This window comes from Rhinoderma darwinii, chromosome 2, assembly GCF_050947455.1.
Source record: "Rhinoderma darwinii isolate aRhiDar2 chromosome 2, aRhiDar2.hap1, whole genome shotgun sequence".
Lineage (NCBI taxonomy): Eukaryota > Metazoa > Chordata > Amphibia > Anura > Rhinodermatidae > Rhinoderma > Rhinoderma darwinii.
Genome location: NC_134688.1, coordinates 352,348,340 through 352,363,239, shown reverse-complemented (window position 1 = coordinate 352,363,239; position 14,900 = coordinate 352,348,340). Strand labels below are relative to the sequence as shown.

Sequence of the window (14,900 nt, the reverse complement as noted above, 5' to 3'; positions counted from 1 at the left end):
AAGTGTTTTTTGCCCCAGTTTAGCAAAACTTGCATGAAAACTGCTCTCTCCCCATCACTCAATTACACAGAAGGTCTTGGCTGGTGGATGGGCTCTCTCCTCCTAGTGAGATGAAGTGAATGCTGCTCCTCTGCCATTGGGTTGCTTCGAGTTCTTTTACACCAGCCAATTTGGGGCTGTAAAAACGAGTGCCGATTAATGAGGCAGCTCGTTGATTGGTGTTCGTTTGCTCTTTTCACAATAATCATTAATGTATGGGGACGAGCGATTGTTACTACGATCGATCTTCCCATGCATTTCTATCATGTCGGCAGAACATCTTCCTGTTTACACAGGGAGATGTGCTGCCGACAACGATAATATTTATTGCTGCATAAACTATACAGTCAGCCGTTGAACGAGCAGAAAGTTGGGTGAAGCACTTGTGAGAGCAGTAATGGCTGCTATGTTGGTGGTCACCCAGCTGTGCCAGAGACAGATATAACTAAGAAAAAGCTGAGCAGAATATTTAACAACTTGACAGAAGAGGACAACTCAAGGACTTTTCTGATGTACTGATGTCATGTAATGGGCAGGGTCTGCCATGACAGTTACACTCAATGCCACTCTATAAATTCTAGACATGATAGGCTTCACAGACGTGACTGTCAATGCATCGGCTTGTTTTATAAACAGGACACTATTGTGTATTATTTAAATACCTTGCATGCTTCTAAGATAATGGAATGTAAACGCAAATCCTGACATACAGGTGTCTGTCTCTCATGCTCTGCAAGTCTTGCATATTTAGGATGGTTTATTGCTTCTCACTTTATCCCTGATCTTTTCTTTTTACCTTTTTTCAGTTCCTTGCTGTCTTTCTTATGCTCGGGTGACAGACTATCTAGGCCTGTACTTTTCTTCCCTTCTCCGTCACAACCCACAAGAAAATGAATGCAGATATTTTCTTCATTTACAAATAACAGTGGAATCTGTTCTCAGGGTGATGGTGCTTACTACAGTCCGCTCATGCATTCTGCATTGCACCAAGTGCATTGAAATCAAGATACGGCAATGTATATGTACAGCATTACGAAATCCTACCCAATTCTGTATTATTGTCACCAGCAAAAATAATACAGAATTATACAGATCATATTATAATGACAATTCAGCAAAGAACTGATAACAGCTTTTTATATAACCACAGCAGTCAATATTTATATTATTTTAAAATGTATACAGTGTCATCTATATGACAAGCAGGGGGTTAAACCTTCTCACTCTGCCTGACAGAGTAGGGTCACGTGCAAGGATTTAAATCCCCAGGGATGTTGCGAGCATGCTCAATGCACACTCAGTATACAGCCAGCTCAATGTAACCTCTGTATACAGCACCAACCTGCATCATTGAAGCTCAGTGCTGGCACACTATATGGCTGGGGAGAAGGGAATACAGCAGAACCGAACAAGGAGAGGATTCTAATTTTCAATCCATTTTGCTATATGGAGATTAGGAATGGATTCCATAGAAACCCACGTAGCCCATCAGCACTACTTTGGAGGATGAAAGGTAAGGGTGTGCTATAAGGATTTTAGTCGTGATGGTGTTTAAAGGATATCGTTGTATTGGGATATCAAATAACTGAATTTTTTATCTCCGGTGACAGTGATTTGTGATAGTGAATTTTAAACTGGGTCACTGAGATTGCACCACCTGCTTCTATCTCCTCCTTATTGACATGCAGTGAATTAAGTCTCATTTCCCTGCTAAGCTTACAATCCCTGCAGAGCAGCCGTGCAACATTATTATTTTCCAGTGCACATTTCAGAGCGTGTTATCTGCTTGGCACTAGTCCCTGCATCCCTTTCTCTCCCCTTCCTCCCTGCCCCATGCTCTCACCCTGGTCGTATTCTCCATCATCACTCTTCCCCCACCCCTCTGTTCCTACCCTTCCCACATCCTCTCTTCTCGCCCTCTCCCAATGCTTTCATACAGCAGGTGATTGCATTACATTCTATTTCCTCGTATTTATCCGTGTAATTAATTGTGAAACACGTTTGGGTGCTTAGAAATCTATTTATAGCATTACTCATTCCATAGACGAACACTTACATGATGTGCAGTGTACAGGATTTAGCCTACTTGCTAAATCCAATCTGGATAATTACAATGCACAGAGATCGCTTGTAATGTAACAAGCAATGACTCCATTCACTGCGTGCAATTATGTTTTTATTATTGCCTATTATTGTAACATTGGGGAGCAGGCCGTTGGTTTCTTTTATCATGTAATAGCGTAGGCATACAGTAAGTGTGGCAATGCTGGAAGAGTACCCATTAGTGGCCTCCAAATATAGCTTCTATCTAATAAGATGGCACTCGTTTCATGTACATGCTTACCATAGGTTTTGGTTACTAGATGACACATGAATAAATGTACATATAGTCAGACTTACGCTTCAGGGATCTGCTCTTGTCTGCGTCTAATCATGTTAACAATTTTATTTTATGTTAAGAATTCTTTAAATTAAAATCCGTCATTAAAAACATCATGAACATGAGCCAACCTTGCAGTTTGAAAAATAAGTAAAAAAAATAATACACTACCAGGAGATGTAATTATATACCTGTACTAGGGGATGTTCTGGGTTTTCCTGCCTGTTCTACATATCCGATATTTCCTAGGAGTCTGCCACAAATGTCTTGTAGGTAATTCAATATTGAAATCAACAGGGGTTTAATCACATTGGGCCATATAGATAGATAGATAGATAGATAGATAGATAGATAGATAGATAGATAGATAGATAGATAGATAGATAGATAGATAGATAGATAGATAGATATGAGATAGATAGATAGATAGATAGATAGATAGATAGATAGATAGATAGATAGATAGATAGATAGATAGATATTAGATAGATAGATAGATATGCCCTGATTGGCTGTCTAGTAGCGCCTCTCTACAGTACAGTACTACATGTCCTGTACTGCGCTTTACCTGCGCCAGGATGTTGCTCTTTGGACACCCGGTGAGGATGGCTCCATGTTATATTTCTGGTACACTGTGTACTGTACAGTCTCCTGAAGAAGCTTCTATCCTCATCGTAGAAAGTGATTTACAGCCTCCAGCAGCTACAGTATTGCTGACTTTTCTATGTGAGAACTTTCTTTATCTGTATGTTATCTGCTAAATCATCTTTTTTTCTTATCTGTGGTTGACATTTTGGGGGCTTTGGAAACAGTTCCTAGTTTTCCATAGAGTTACGGTCCCAAATTACAATATTTTCAACTTACAATCGTTACCCCGGAACCAATTAATATTGTAACTTGAGGGACAACTGCACATGCTTTATTTGTATTTTTGTGCTTATTTGTCTTCAATCCACTTTTTTATTGTTTCGGGTGGACATTTTGGAGACTTTGGAACCAATTACCAGTTTTCCATAGGGTTATGGTTTCAACATACAATGGTTTCAACATACAATGGTCGTCCCGTAACCAATTAATATTGTGTGTTGAGAGACCACTGTATATTAATTATAATACTAGTGCAGGAAAGGGGAGCATTTCACCTTTTCTTGCCATAGATCAATGAAAACTGGAATAGAGTTGGATACTATTGGCAATAGTTCCGTTTGTAAGGTCTAATATATCTAGTACTATATCAAGTGCTGTATCTAAAAACTTGATTGGTCATTACCAGAGCTATCTGGACGTCCTCCCATATACTAGTCCTTCTCAAAAAATTAGAATATCATCAAAAAGTTTATTTATTTCAGTAATTCAATTCAAAAAGTGAAACTCATATATTATATAGATTCATTACACACAGGGTGATCTATTTACAGCATTTATTTTTTTCATTTAATGTTGATGATTATGGTAACAGTTAATAAAACCTCAAAATTTAGTCTCTCAGAAAACTAGAATATTGGGTAAAAGTTGAGGATTGTAGACTCATGGTGTCACACTCTAATCAACACAAAACACCTGCAAAGGTTTCCTAAGCCTTTACATGGTCCATCATTCTGGTTCAGTAGGCTACACAATCATGGGGAACACTCCTGACTTGACCGTTATCCAGAAGACAGTCATTGACACCCTCCACAAGGAGGGTAAGCCACAAAAGGACATTGCTAAAGAAGCTGGCTGTTCACAGAGTGCTGTATCCAAGCATATTAATGGAAAGTTGAAAGAAAGGAAAAAGTGTGGTAGCAAAAGTTGCACAAGCAACAGGGATAACCGCAGCTTTGAAAGGATTGTCAAGAAAAGGCCATTCAAGAATCTGGGGGAGATTTACAAGGAGTGGACTGCGGCTGGAGTCAGTGCTTCAAGAGCCCCCACACACAGACGTATCCAGGACATGGGCTACAACTGTCGCATTCCTTGAGACAACGTCAGAAGCGTCTTACCTGGGCTAAGGAGAAAAAGGATTTTCTCTGTGGTCCAAAGTCCTGTTTTCAGATGAAAGTAAATTTTGCATTTCATTTAGAAATCAAGGTCCCAGTGTCTGGAGGAAGAGTGGAGAGGCGTTAATCCAAGTTGCTTGCGGTCCAGTGTGAAGTTTCCACAGTCAGTGATGGTTTGGGGAGTCATGTCATCTGCTGGTGTTGGTCCATTGTGTTATACCGAATTTTAGAGCACTTTATGCTTTTCCAGCAGGACTTGGCACCTGCCCACACTACCAAAAGTAGCAATACCTGGTTTATTAACCACAGTATCACTGTTCTTGATTGGCCAGCAAACTTGCCTGACCTAAACCCCATTGAGGGTATTGTCAAGAGGAAGATGAGAGACTCCAGACCCAACAATGCAGACGAGCTAAAGGCCGCTATCAAAGCAACCTGGGCTTCCATAACACCTCAGCATAGCCACAGGCTGATCGCCTCCATGCCACGCCGCATTGATGCAGTAATTCATGCAAAAGGAGCCCCAACCAAGTATTGAGTGCATATACTGTACATATTTTTCAGTAGGACAACATTTAGGTATTAAAAATCATTTTAAGAAATTGGGCTTATTTAATATTCACATTTTCTGAGTTTAAATTTTGGGTTTTCATTAACTGTTAGCCATAATTATCAACATTAAAAGAAAAAAAATGCTGGAAATAGATCACTCTATGTGTAATGAATCTTTATGAGTTTCACTTTGAATTGAATTACTGAAATAAATTAACTTTTTGATCATATTCAAATTAATTGACAAGGACTTGTACATCCAAAACAAGCATACTCAAAATGGTATTCTTTTTTTTATAAAAATGTCTTAGCATCCATCCAAAAATAAAAATGTTCCATTCCTTCATAAACTGCATGAAACGGCGTAACTAGGAAAGACTGGGCCCCATAGCAAACTTTTGACTGGGGCCCCCCCTCCCCTGGGTATCACACAACCCCCCCTTGTAGATAGTGCCTCCCTATAGATTCCGCCACACAGCGCCCCCCTGTAGATAACGCCTTACAGCCCCACCCTGTAGATAATGCCATACAGCCCTCCCTCATAGATAACACCATACAGCCCCCTGTAGATAACGCCATTACATCCCCCCCTGTAGATAACTCCATACAGCCCCCAACCGCCCCCCCCCAAAAAAGCGGCCTATAGTTTGACCTACAATAGAGATGTATCCCCTATCCACAGGACAGGGGATACATGTGTGATCGCTGGCAGCGATAAGGAGAACAGGGGACCGAAAGTCCCCCAAAGTTCTCCATGACAAACCTCGGACTTCCGGGGTCTGCGCAGCTCAATAAACATGAAAGGAGCGCTGGTCACGCATGCACACAAGCATGACTGGTGCACAATTCATTTCTATGGAGCTGCCGACAGGCCCCTGAAAGTCCGAGGTTTGTCATGGAGAACTTCGGGGGACTTTCAGTCCCCAGTTCTCCTTATCGCTGGGCGTCCCAGCGATCCCCCATGTATCCCCTATCCAGTGAATAGGGGATGCATGTCTTTTGTAGGAACAACCCCTTCAGTGGCGTCACGCTGTAGCAGCCATAGCGGCTGCTAGCAGAGCCTCCGGCCATGGGGGGGCCCGTACCAGCGGGGGGCACGAGCCCCCTCATGCTGCGGGCCCTGTAGCAGCCGCTGACTGCATGCATGACTGCATGTATAGTACGCTTATTAAGTCTTTTTCTCCAAAATTCATCTATCTTTCCTCCAGACTTCTCAATACCCTTTCAGTCAAGACCAGGAAGTGAGTGTCAAACTTAAAAACCAAATGGGGCTGCAGTTAGATCTCCCAGCCCACACTGTGCAGAATTAGCCTTGTACCCCTTCAGAGTTGCATGGAATAGCAGAGGGAGAATGTAATGCAACTGTATGGTTGAAATAATTGTGGAATAAATGCAATCCAGCAAACTTAAACATACCAACCTCCTACCTCTTACACACCCTGCTCCGCTATGTGTAAATCAGGGTTGTATGTATGTGGCCTTTAAAAGTCTTTACATAAATCTTAATATTTTACCATACACATTTTGCATCCTGATGATTCTATTCTCATATGCACAAATATTTAGGTTGTACGACAACTGATTAAATGTTCATAAGTATTTCTCTTAGGTTTCATGAAATATGGGGCCCATAAAAAATTATATTGGCTTCTACTGTTCAAATGCAATATGTGACCTGTTCAATCGAAGCTGTACTGGGTAGATCTTCTCCCCTAGAAACATTGATTATTGGGGAGAATACAGACGCTAATGGAGGCATTATATGGTGGCACACGGAGAGTGCCATACAGCGTGCATAGTCTCCATGCATGGCTTTGCAGTCATAGTCTTTTAGCAGAATTTTGAGTAAAATTTTTATCTGTTAAAACAAAGGGAATCCAATGGATGGAAACTAAAATTTAGCCACATACCGTAGATAAGGATAATGGCTAAAGATGATTTTACATATTCTACCATGTATGACAACATATTTTTCAAGATTTCCAAAAATTTAGTTTAGAATACTAAAGTTCTGTAAAGCCATATCTCTAAAATACATAGAAACCACTCTAAAAAGGTCATGATAAGAACTAAGTCAAGATAAATATTGCATCTTTCTTGTCTACACAACTGAGGAGTAGGATCACTACTATGGATGCATATACATATACGCTAGGAAGTCAATATCCAGCCATTAAGTGCAGACAGATCACATCTGGTTTTAGTGTGGGCTATTAGTGTAGCTGGCAGATGACTATACCCTAGGGATCGTAGGAATCATAATTGTAATGTTTCCATCACATTTTGGGACCACATATGCTGTAATACAGCAAAGAATATTTAAGTGATGAAAAGATTAATTGACATTAATAAAAAACTAGATTACATTTTTAAGTATGGTGAAACTTAATATGGAGATGAGATTATCTGGATTAATGAAAGATGACGGTCCATCGGTGTGGATATTTAATGCAATAATACGGCACTTCTTATACACTTAATGCCTTTTACCGATCACATCTAAGTTTATAACTTAGATGTGATCAATAACAGTCAGAGACACGCAGGACTCACTGTCACTGAACCCGTTAGTCTCACAGACCTAACGGATACAGGTCCAAGTGCACGATACATCTGCTCTGTATACAGAATTCAAAGCATGTGTATCTCAAAAAGTAAAAATAATTTATAATAAAAAGTATTTAGAAAGTTGCACAAAACACACTTTTGATCTTTTCAGGAAGGGGGAATTTGTTTGGGGCCTTTTGCGAAATAAGAATGCTTTAGCAGTTGTGAATAAAGTATTTCAGTTAGCTATTCATTATACTATAGAGATACAATATATCTCTTTTCTAAGTGCTTTATCACAAAATAGATGTTGTACCGTTGGTGCATTTTGGTTTAACAAATCTTTATCGATGTTACTAGGAATTGATATGCTTCAACTGCTCCTTTTCTTTGGAGCTCATCACCTCTATGTCCCTCGGGACCTGTAAGCCAGTAATAAACCAGCGCATACACTTCCTACCTGTGCCAAATGCAGGATCCTATTACTCACAGTGAGAATGCAGTCAAATCTTCAATGGCATACACGGGGAGGGAGAGATGTGATTTTTAACCCCTTCAAGACACAGCCTGTTTTGGCCTTCAGGACACAGCCAATTTTTTCAAATCTGACATGTTTCACTTTATGTGGTAATAACTCCGGAATGCTTTTACCTATCCAAGCGATTCTGAGATTGTTTTCTCGTGACACATTGGACTTTATGTTACTGGCAAAATTTGCTCGATACATTGAGTATTTAATTGTGAAAAACACCAAAATTTAGCGAAAAATTGCAAAAATTAGCATTTTTCTAAATTTATATGTATCTGCTTGTAAGACAGATAGTAATACCACACAAAATTGTTGCTAATTAACATCCCCCATATGTCTACTTTAGATTGGCATCGTTTTTTGAACATCCTTTTATTTTTCTATGACATCACAAGGCTTTGAACTTTAGCAGCAATTTCTCACATTTTCAAGAAGATTTCAAAAGGCTATTTTTACAAGGACCAGTTCAGTTGTGAAGTGGATTTTAGGGCCTTATATATTAGAAACCCTCGATAACTCACCCCATTTTAAAAACTTCACCCCTCAAAGTATTCAAAACAGCATTTAGAAATTTCTTAACCCTTTTAGATGTTTCACAGGAATTAAGGCAAAGTAGATGTGAAATGTTCAAATTTCTTTTTTTTTTTTGCAGAAATTCATTTTTTATCTATTTTTTTTGTAACACAGAAAGTTTTACCAGAGAAACGCAACTCAATATCTATTGCCCAGATTCTGCAGTTTTTAGAAATACCCCACATGTGGCCCTAGTGCACTTATTGACTGCAGCACAGGCCTCAGAAACAAAGGAGCACCTAGAGGATTTTGGGGCCTCCTTTTTATTAGAAAATATTTTAGGCTCCATGTCGGGTTTGAAAGGCTCTTGCGGCACCAAAACAGTGGAAATCCCCCAAAAGTAACCCCATTTTGGAAACTATACCCCTTGAGGAAATTATCTAGGGGTATAGTGAGCATTTTGACCCCGCAGGTTTTTTGCAGAAATTATTGGAAGTAGGCCGTGAAAATGAAAATCTACATTCTTTCAAAGAAAATGTAGGTTTAGCTTATTTTTTCTAATTTCCACAAGGACTAAAAAGAGAAAATGCACCACTACTTTTGTAAAGCAATTTCTCCCGAGTAAAAAAATACCCTGCATGTGGTCATAAACGGCTGTTTGGACACACGGCGGAGCTTAGAAGGGAAAGAGCGCCATTTGGCTTTTGGAGCTCAAATTTAGCAGGAATGGTTTGCGGAGACCCCGTCGCATTTGCAAAGCCCCTGAGGGACCAAAACAGTGAACACACCAAAAAAGTTACTCCATTTAGGAAACTACACCCCTTGAAGAATCCATCTAGGGGTGTAGTGAGCATTTTGAACCCACAGGGGTTTCATAGATTTTATTAGAATTGGGCAGTGAAGATAAAAAAAATCCTTTTTTTCCAATAAGACGTAGCTTTAGCTCAACATTTTTTATTTTCTCAACAAATAAAGGAATAAAAGAACCCCAACATTTGTAAAGCAACTTCTCTGGAGTACGGCAATACCCCATTTGTGGTCATAAACTGCTGTTTGGGCATACGGCAAGGATCAGAAGAGAAGGAGTGCCGTTTGGCTTTTGGAGCACAGATTTTGCTGGATTGGTTTCTTGACACCATGTCACATTTGCAAAGCTCCTAAGGTACCAGTACAGTGGAAACTCCCCAAAAATGACTCGATTCACGAAACTACACCCCTTGAGGAATTCATCTAGGGGTGTAGTGAGCATTTTGACCCCACAGGTGTTTCATAGATTTTATTAGAATTGGGCAGTGAAAATAAAAAAAATCCTTTTTCTTCAATAAGACGTAGTTTTAGCTGAAAATGTTTCATATTCTCAACAAATAAATGAAAAAAAGCACCCCAACACTTGTAAAGCAACTTCTCCTGTGTACGGCAATACCCCATATGTGGTAATAAACTGCTGATTAGGCACAGAGTAGGGCTCAGAAGGGAAGGAGCGCCATTTGGCTTTTGGAGTACAGATTTTTCTGGATTGGTTTCTGGTCGCTATGTCGCATTTGCAAAGTCCCTGTGGGACCAAAACAGTGGATCCCCCCCAGAAGTGACCCCATTTTGGAAACTACACCCCTCAAGGTATTCACCTAGGGGTGTAGTGAGCATATTAACCCCACAGGTGATTGGCAGAAATTGGTGTGCACGCGATGTTGCAGAGTGAAAATGGTTTTTCAATAGATATGCCAATATGTGGCGCCCAGCTTGTGCCACTGGAGAGACACACCCCAAAAATTGTTAAAAGGGTTCTCCCGGGTATGGCGATGCCATATATGTGGAAGTAAACTGCTGTTTGGGCACACTGTAGGGTTCAGAATGGAGGTAGCGCCATTTGGCTTTTGGAGCGTGGATTTTGCTTGTAGTAGTTTTGTTTGGAGTCTTACTGGTGTTTCCGTTTATAATGTGGGGGTACATGTAAGGCGGGCGGAGTATATAAGGGGCATAGTCAGGTGGTATAGTGGGGTAAAAAAAAAACAATAAAATAATCCATAGATGTGTGTTATGCTGTGACACAATCCTTTCTGCACAGGCCGGTGTCGCACTAATAAATGGTCTTTACTTATTCCCCTTTTGGTCCACACTCCGCACCTTTGCAGTTTGGGGAATTTTGCAGGAAAGTGTTGTCCTGGTATAATACGGGCGCCCTCACTTCCAGCGGATATGTTTGGACCCTCCCCTTCCTGGTTCCCTAATTTTAGGGGCCTTGATAATTCGCCACTTGAAACAGAAGAAACGTTCCCCTCGGGCACAACTGCATATTTTTATTTCCTGGCTTATTGGTGCCTTGACTAATTTTATTTTTTCATAGACGTAGTGGTATGAGGGCTATTTTTTTTTTGTGTGACGAGCTGTAGCTTTTATTGGTACCATTTTGGGGTACATGCGACTTTTTGATCACTTGTTATCCTTTTTTTTTTTGGGAGGCAAGGTGACCAAAAAACAGCAATTCTGGCATATTTTTTTAGTTCTTTTTATACAGCGTTCAGTACGCGTTATAAATTACACGTTACCTTTATTCTGCGGGTCAGTATGATTCGGTGATACCTAATTTATAGCACTTTTTATGTTTTACAACTTTTTGCACAATAAAATAACTTTTGTAAAGAGAATGGATTTTTTCTGTCGCCAAGTTGTGAGAGCCATAACGGTTTTAAATTTTTCGTCGACGGAGCTGTATGAGGGCTTGTTTTTAGCGAGACGAGTTATAGTTTTTATAGGTACCATTTTTGGGTACATGCGACTTTTTGATCACTTTTTATTTCAATTTTTGGAAGACAAAGTGACCAAAAAATAGCAATTAAGTCAGTATTTTTTAGTTATTTTTTTTACGGCGTTCACTGTGCGGAATAAATAACATAATATTTTAATAGTTCAGGTCGTTACGGTCGCTGCGATACCAAATATGTATGGCTTTATTATTTTTTTCAATAATAAGACTTGATAAGGGAAAAAGGGCGATTGTGTTTTGTGTTATTATTTGAAACTTTTATTGTATTTTTTACAACTTTTATTTTTACTTTTTTTACACTTTTTTTTTACACTTTTCTTTAGTCCCACTAGGGGACTTGAAGGTCCAACTGTTTTTTTGATGTTCTAATACATTGCACTACCTATGTAGTGCAATGTATTAGAACTGTCAGTTGTTCACTGACAGCAAGCCGATCAGGCTCCGCCTCCGGGCGGGGCCTAATCGGCTAACGTAATGGCAGATAGGAAGCCATTGTTAGGCATCCTGTTGCCATAGTAGCAGTCGCCAGCCTTGCCATCGCATGGCAAGGCTGCCGATTGCATACAAACCACTTTGATGCAGCGATTGCATTGAATCGCTGCATTTAAGGGGTTAATGCCAGGAATCGGAGCTAGCTCCGGTTCCTGGCGTTAGATCGGGGTGTCCGCTGTAACATACAGCGGACACCCACTGCTGATGACGCCGACTCAGTTTCTGAGCCGGAAGCTGAGCCGGCGCCATCTTGCCGATGGTACCGGAAGCCTCCTGGGCCCCGCCGACGACGGGGCATAGGAGGATTCCGTTACTGGTGGACCGGGAGGTAAGTATTAGCCCTCCGATCGCATTTGCAGCCACCGGCAACCCAGCGATCACGTTGCTGGGGCGCCGGTGGCTATAAACTCCTCACATGCTGCGATCTCTATTGAACGCAGCATGTGAGGGGTTAATCGGTCGGATCGGACGCTAGCTCCGGTCCTGGCCGATACCTCAGGGTGCCAGCTGTAACATACAGCTGTCACCCGGCGGTGATGTCGCTGGCTCAGCTCCTGAGCCAGCTTCATCTCCATCACGTACAGTTACGTGGAGATGCGGGAAAAGGCCATCTCCCATCACGTAACTGTACGTGAAATGGCGGGAAGGGGTTAAATAGACTGTTTATTGGTTTGAATTGCAAATTCAATCCAAAAAGATAACACTTACGTGTCCTTCCTTCCTGGTCCTTTGGGCTCCACCGACCCACCAGCATGAGGATTTAGTGTGGCAGCAGATAGAGATGAAACGGGAGCAAGGAGCAGTAAGCAAATAGTGCGGTCTAATCTAAGATCTGAATTTTTTAGGGGGTCTGGTTTGAGGTCTCCATTTAAAGAGGCTCTGTCACCACATTATAAGTGGCCTATCTCCTACATAAGGAGATCGGTGCTATAATGTAGGTGACAGCAGTGCTTTTTATTTAAAAAAACGATCTATTTTTACCACTTTATTAGCGTTTTTAGATTTATGCTAAGGAGTTGCTTAAAGGGAATGTGTTGTTAGCAAAAAATGTAATTTTTTTTTTTAGTTTGTAGGTGATTAAAAATTGTTCTAATTTTTTTTATTTTTTTCACGAGTCAGGAAATATTATAAATTAGATTCTAATTTATAATATTTCCCAGCACTGGTCACTAGATGGAGCAATTCCCAAAATTGCAGCATTTCATGTGGTAAAGCAACTACATTGCTTTATGCTGCAAAATTGGAAAAAAATCCCTCGCTCTAGTGAGCTCTCAGAATCCCCCCCTCCTTTATCCTGGCTAGTGCCGGGAGAAACGAGGGGATTGAACGGTCAAACCTCCTACACTGTGTGTCGCCATTTTTTAAGCTAACACACAGTGTAGTAGGTTTACATACACTAGTAAACACACACTGAAACACGAACATACATAGAAATCACTTACCTGCTCCTGCCGCCGCCGCTCCCTCCGGTCCGTCCGCTCCGTCTGCTGCCGCTGCTCCAAGTGCACAAGTCCGGAAGCCGCGACCGGAAGTAGTAATCTTACTGTCCGGCCGCGACTTCCGGTCTACAGGAAAATGGCGCCGGACGGCGCTCACTTCAAGTTGGACTGTGTGGGAGCGGCGCATGCGCCGTTCCCACACAGACGGCGTACACCATAGTGGATGGAACGGGCCCCGTTCGCATTCACTATGGGACTGTAAGCTGCCGTATTCCATGTCTGTATGTGTCGTTAATCGACACATACAGAAATGGAGTAAAAAATGGCAGCCCCCATAGGGAAGAAAAAGTGTAAAAATAAAAAAAAGTAAAACACAAACACACAAATAAATATAAAAGTTTTTAATAAAAGACTAAAATCAAACTGATGTTAAAATTTTTTTTTTCGTGACACTGTTTCTTTAATGCCCAAGTGGGCGTACTTTCACTTTAGACCAAGTGGGCCTTGTACAGACCAATCAGCATCATGAACTCCTCTCCATTCATTTACACAGCGCATAGCGATCCTGTTAGACCCTTCTGTGCTATCTTATACTTACATATTAACAATACTGAAGAGTTTAGACAGTGAATAGACATTCCACGGGATGTCTATTCACAATCTCTGCACTTCGTTACCGTTTCTATGGTAGTTACAGCCGAGGAAGCGTGATCTCGTTGTAACCTGTCATTTACCGCGTAATCTCGCGAGATTACGCGTCCTCTGCTGTAACTACCACAGACAGAGTAACGAAGTGCAGAGATTGTGAATAGACATCCCATGGAATGTCTATTCACTGTCTAAACACTTCAGTTGTTAAGGATCTGCAAGGCACAGCTTCTGTATCCACGCCCATAGGTAATCAGTCTGCACCTGCTTCTAGGTCTGTGAGACTGACTCATCTTCCACCACTCAGGATGGCAGGCTTAGGAGTGGGAGAGCCTATCACAGCCTGGCCAGACGGAGCTAGCTCCCGCCCTCTGTCTATTTATACCTGCCTTTCCTGTTCCTACTTGCTTGTGATTCTTCTCGTTTTGTTTCCTGGCCCTGCTGCAGCTTCTTGTACCATTTGACCCTGCTTCATATTGACCCTGGCTTACTGACTACTCTCCTGCTCTGCGTTTGGTACCTCGTACACTCCTGGTTTGACTCGGCTTGTTCACTACTCTCCTGCTCTGCCTTTGGTACCTCGTACACTCCTGGTTTGACTCGGCTCATTCACCACTCTTGTTGCTCACGGTGTTGCCTTACGTTGCCAGACCCTTCTCTGTTTGTCTGTCGTGCACTATTTGAGCGTAGGGACCGTCGCCCAGTTGAACAATATTTAAGGTGTTTTATCTCTGACTGTCAATATGATTGGGTCTCATTCATTCCCCTCGCCGAATTTTCCCTTAATACTGAACTGTGCACAGACTGGGCCCAGGTTCAGAAGAACCTAGAGGCGTCCCAGAGCGTACAAAAAACTCAGGCTGATAGAAGACGTTCTGCTAACCCCTTGTTTATGGTCGGGGATCTGGTGTGGTTATCGTCTAGGAACTTGCGCCTTAAGGTCCCGTCCAAGAAGTTTGCTCCCCGGTTTATTGGGCCATATAAGGTCATTGAAGTCCTCAATCCTGTCTCCTTCCAA

General features: G+C 41.4%; 1 protein-coding gene across 13 annotated transcripts in view; it reads left to right on the top strand.

Annotated features, from left to right (window-relative positions):
- Nucleotides 1-1,329: 1,329 nt before the first annotated feature.
- Nucleotides 1,330-14,900, top strand: part of PLEKHA6 (pleckstrin homology domain containing A6) — a 181,026-nt gene continuing 167,455 nt past the window's right edge. For all 13 annotated transcript variants that reach the window (XM_075853745.1, XM_075853744.1, XM_075853737.1 and 10 more), the window contains exon 1: nt 1,330-1,552. The gene's annotated coding sequence lies outside the window, so the exon portion shown is untranslated. The remainder of the gene's footprint in view (nt 1,553-14,900) is intronic.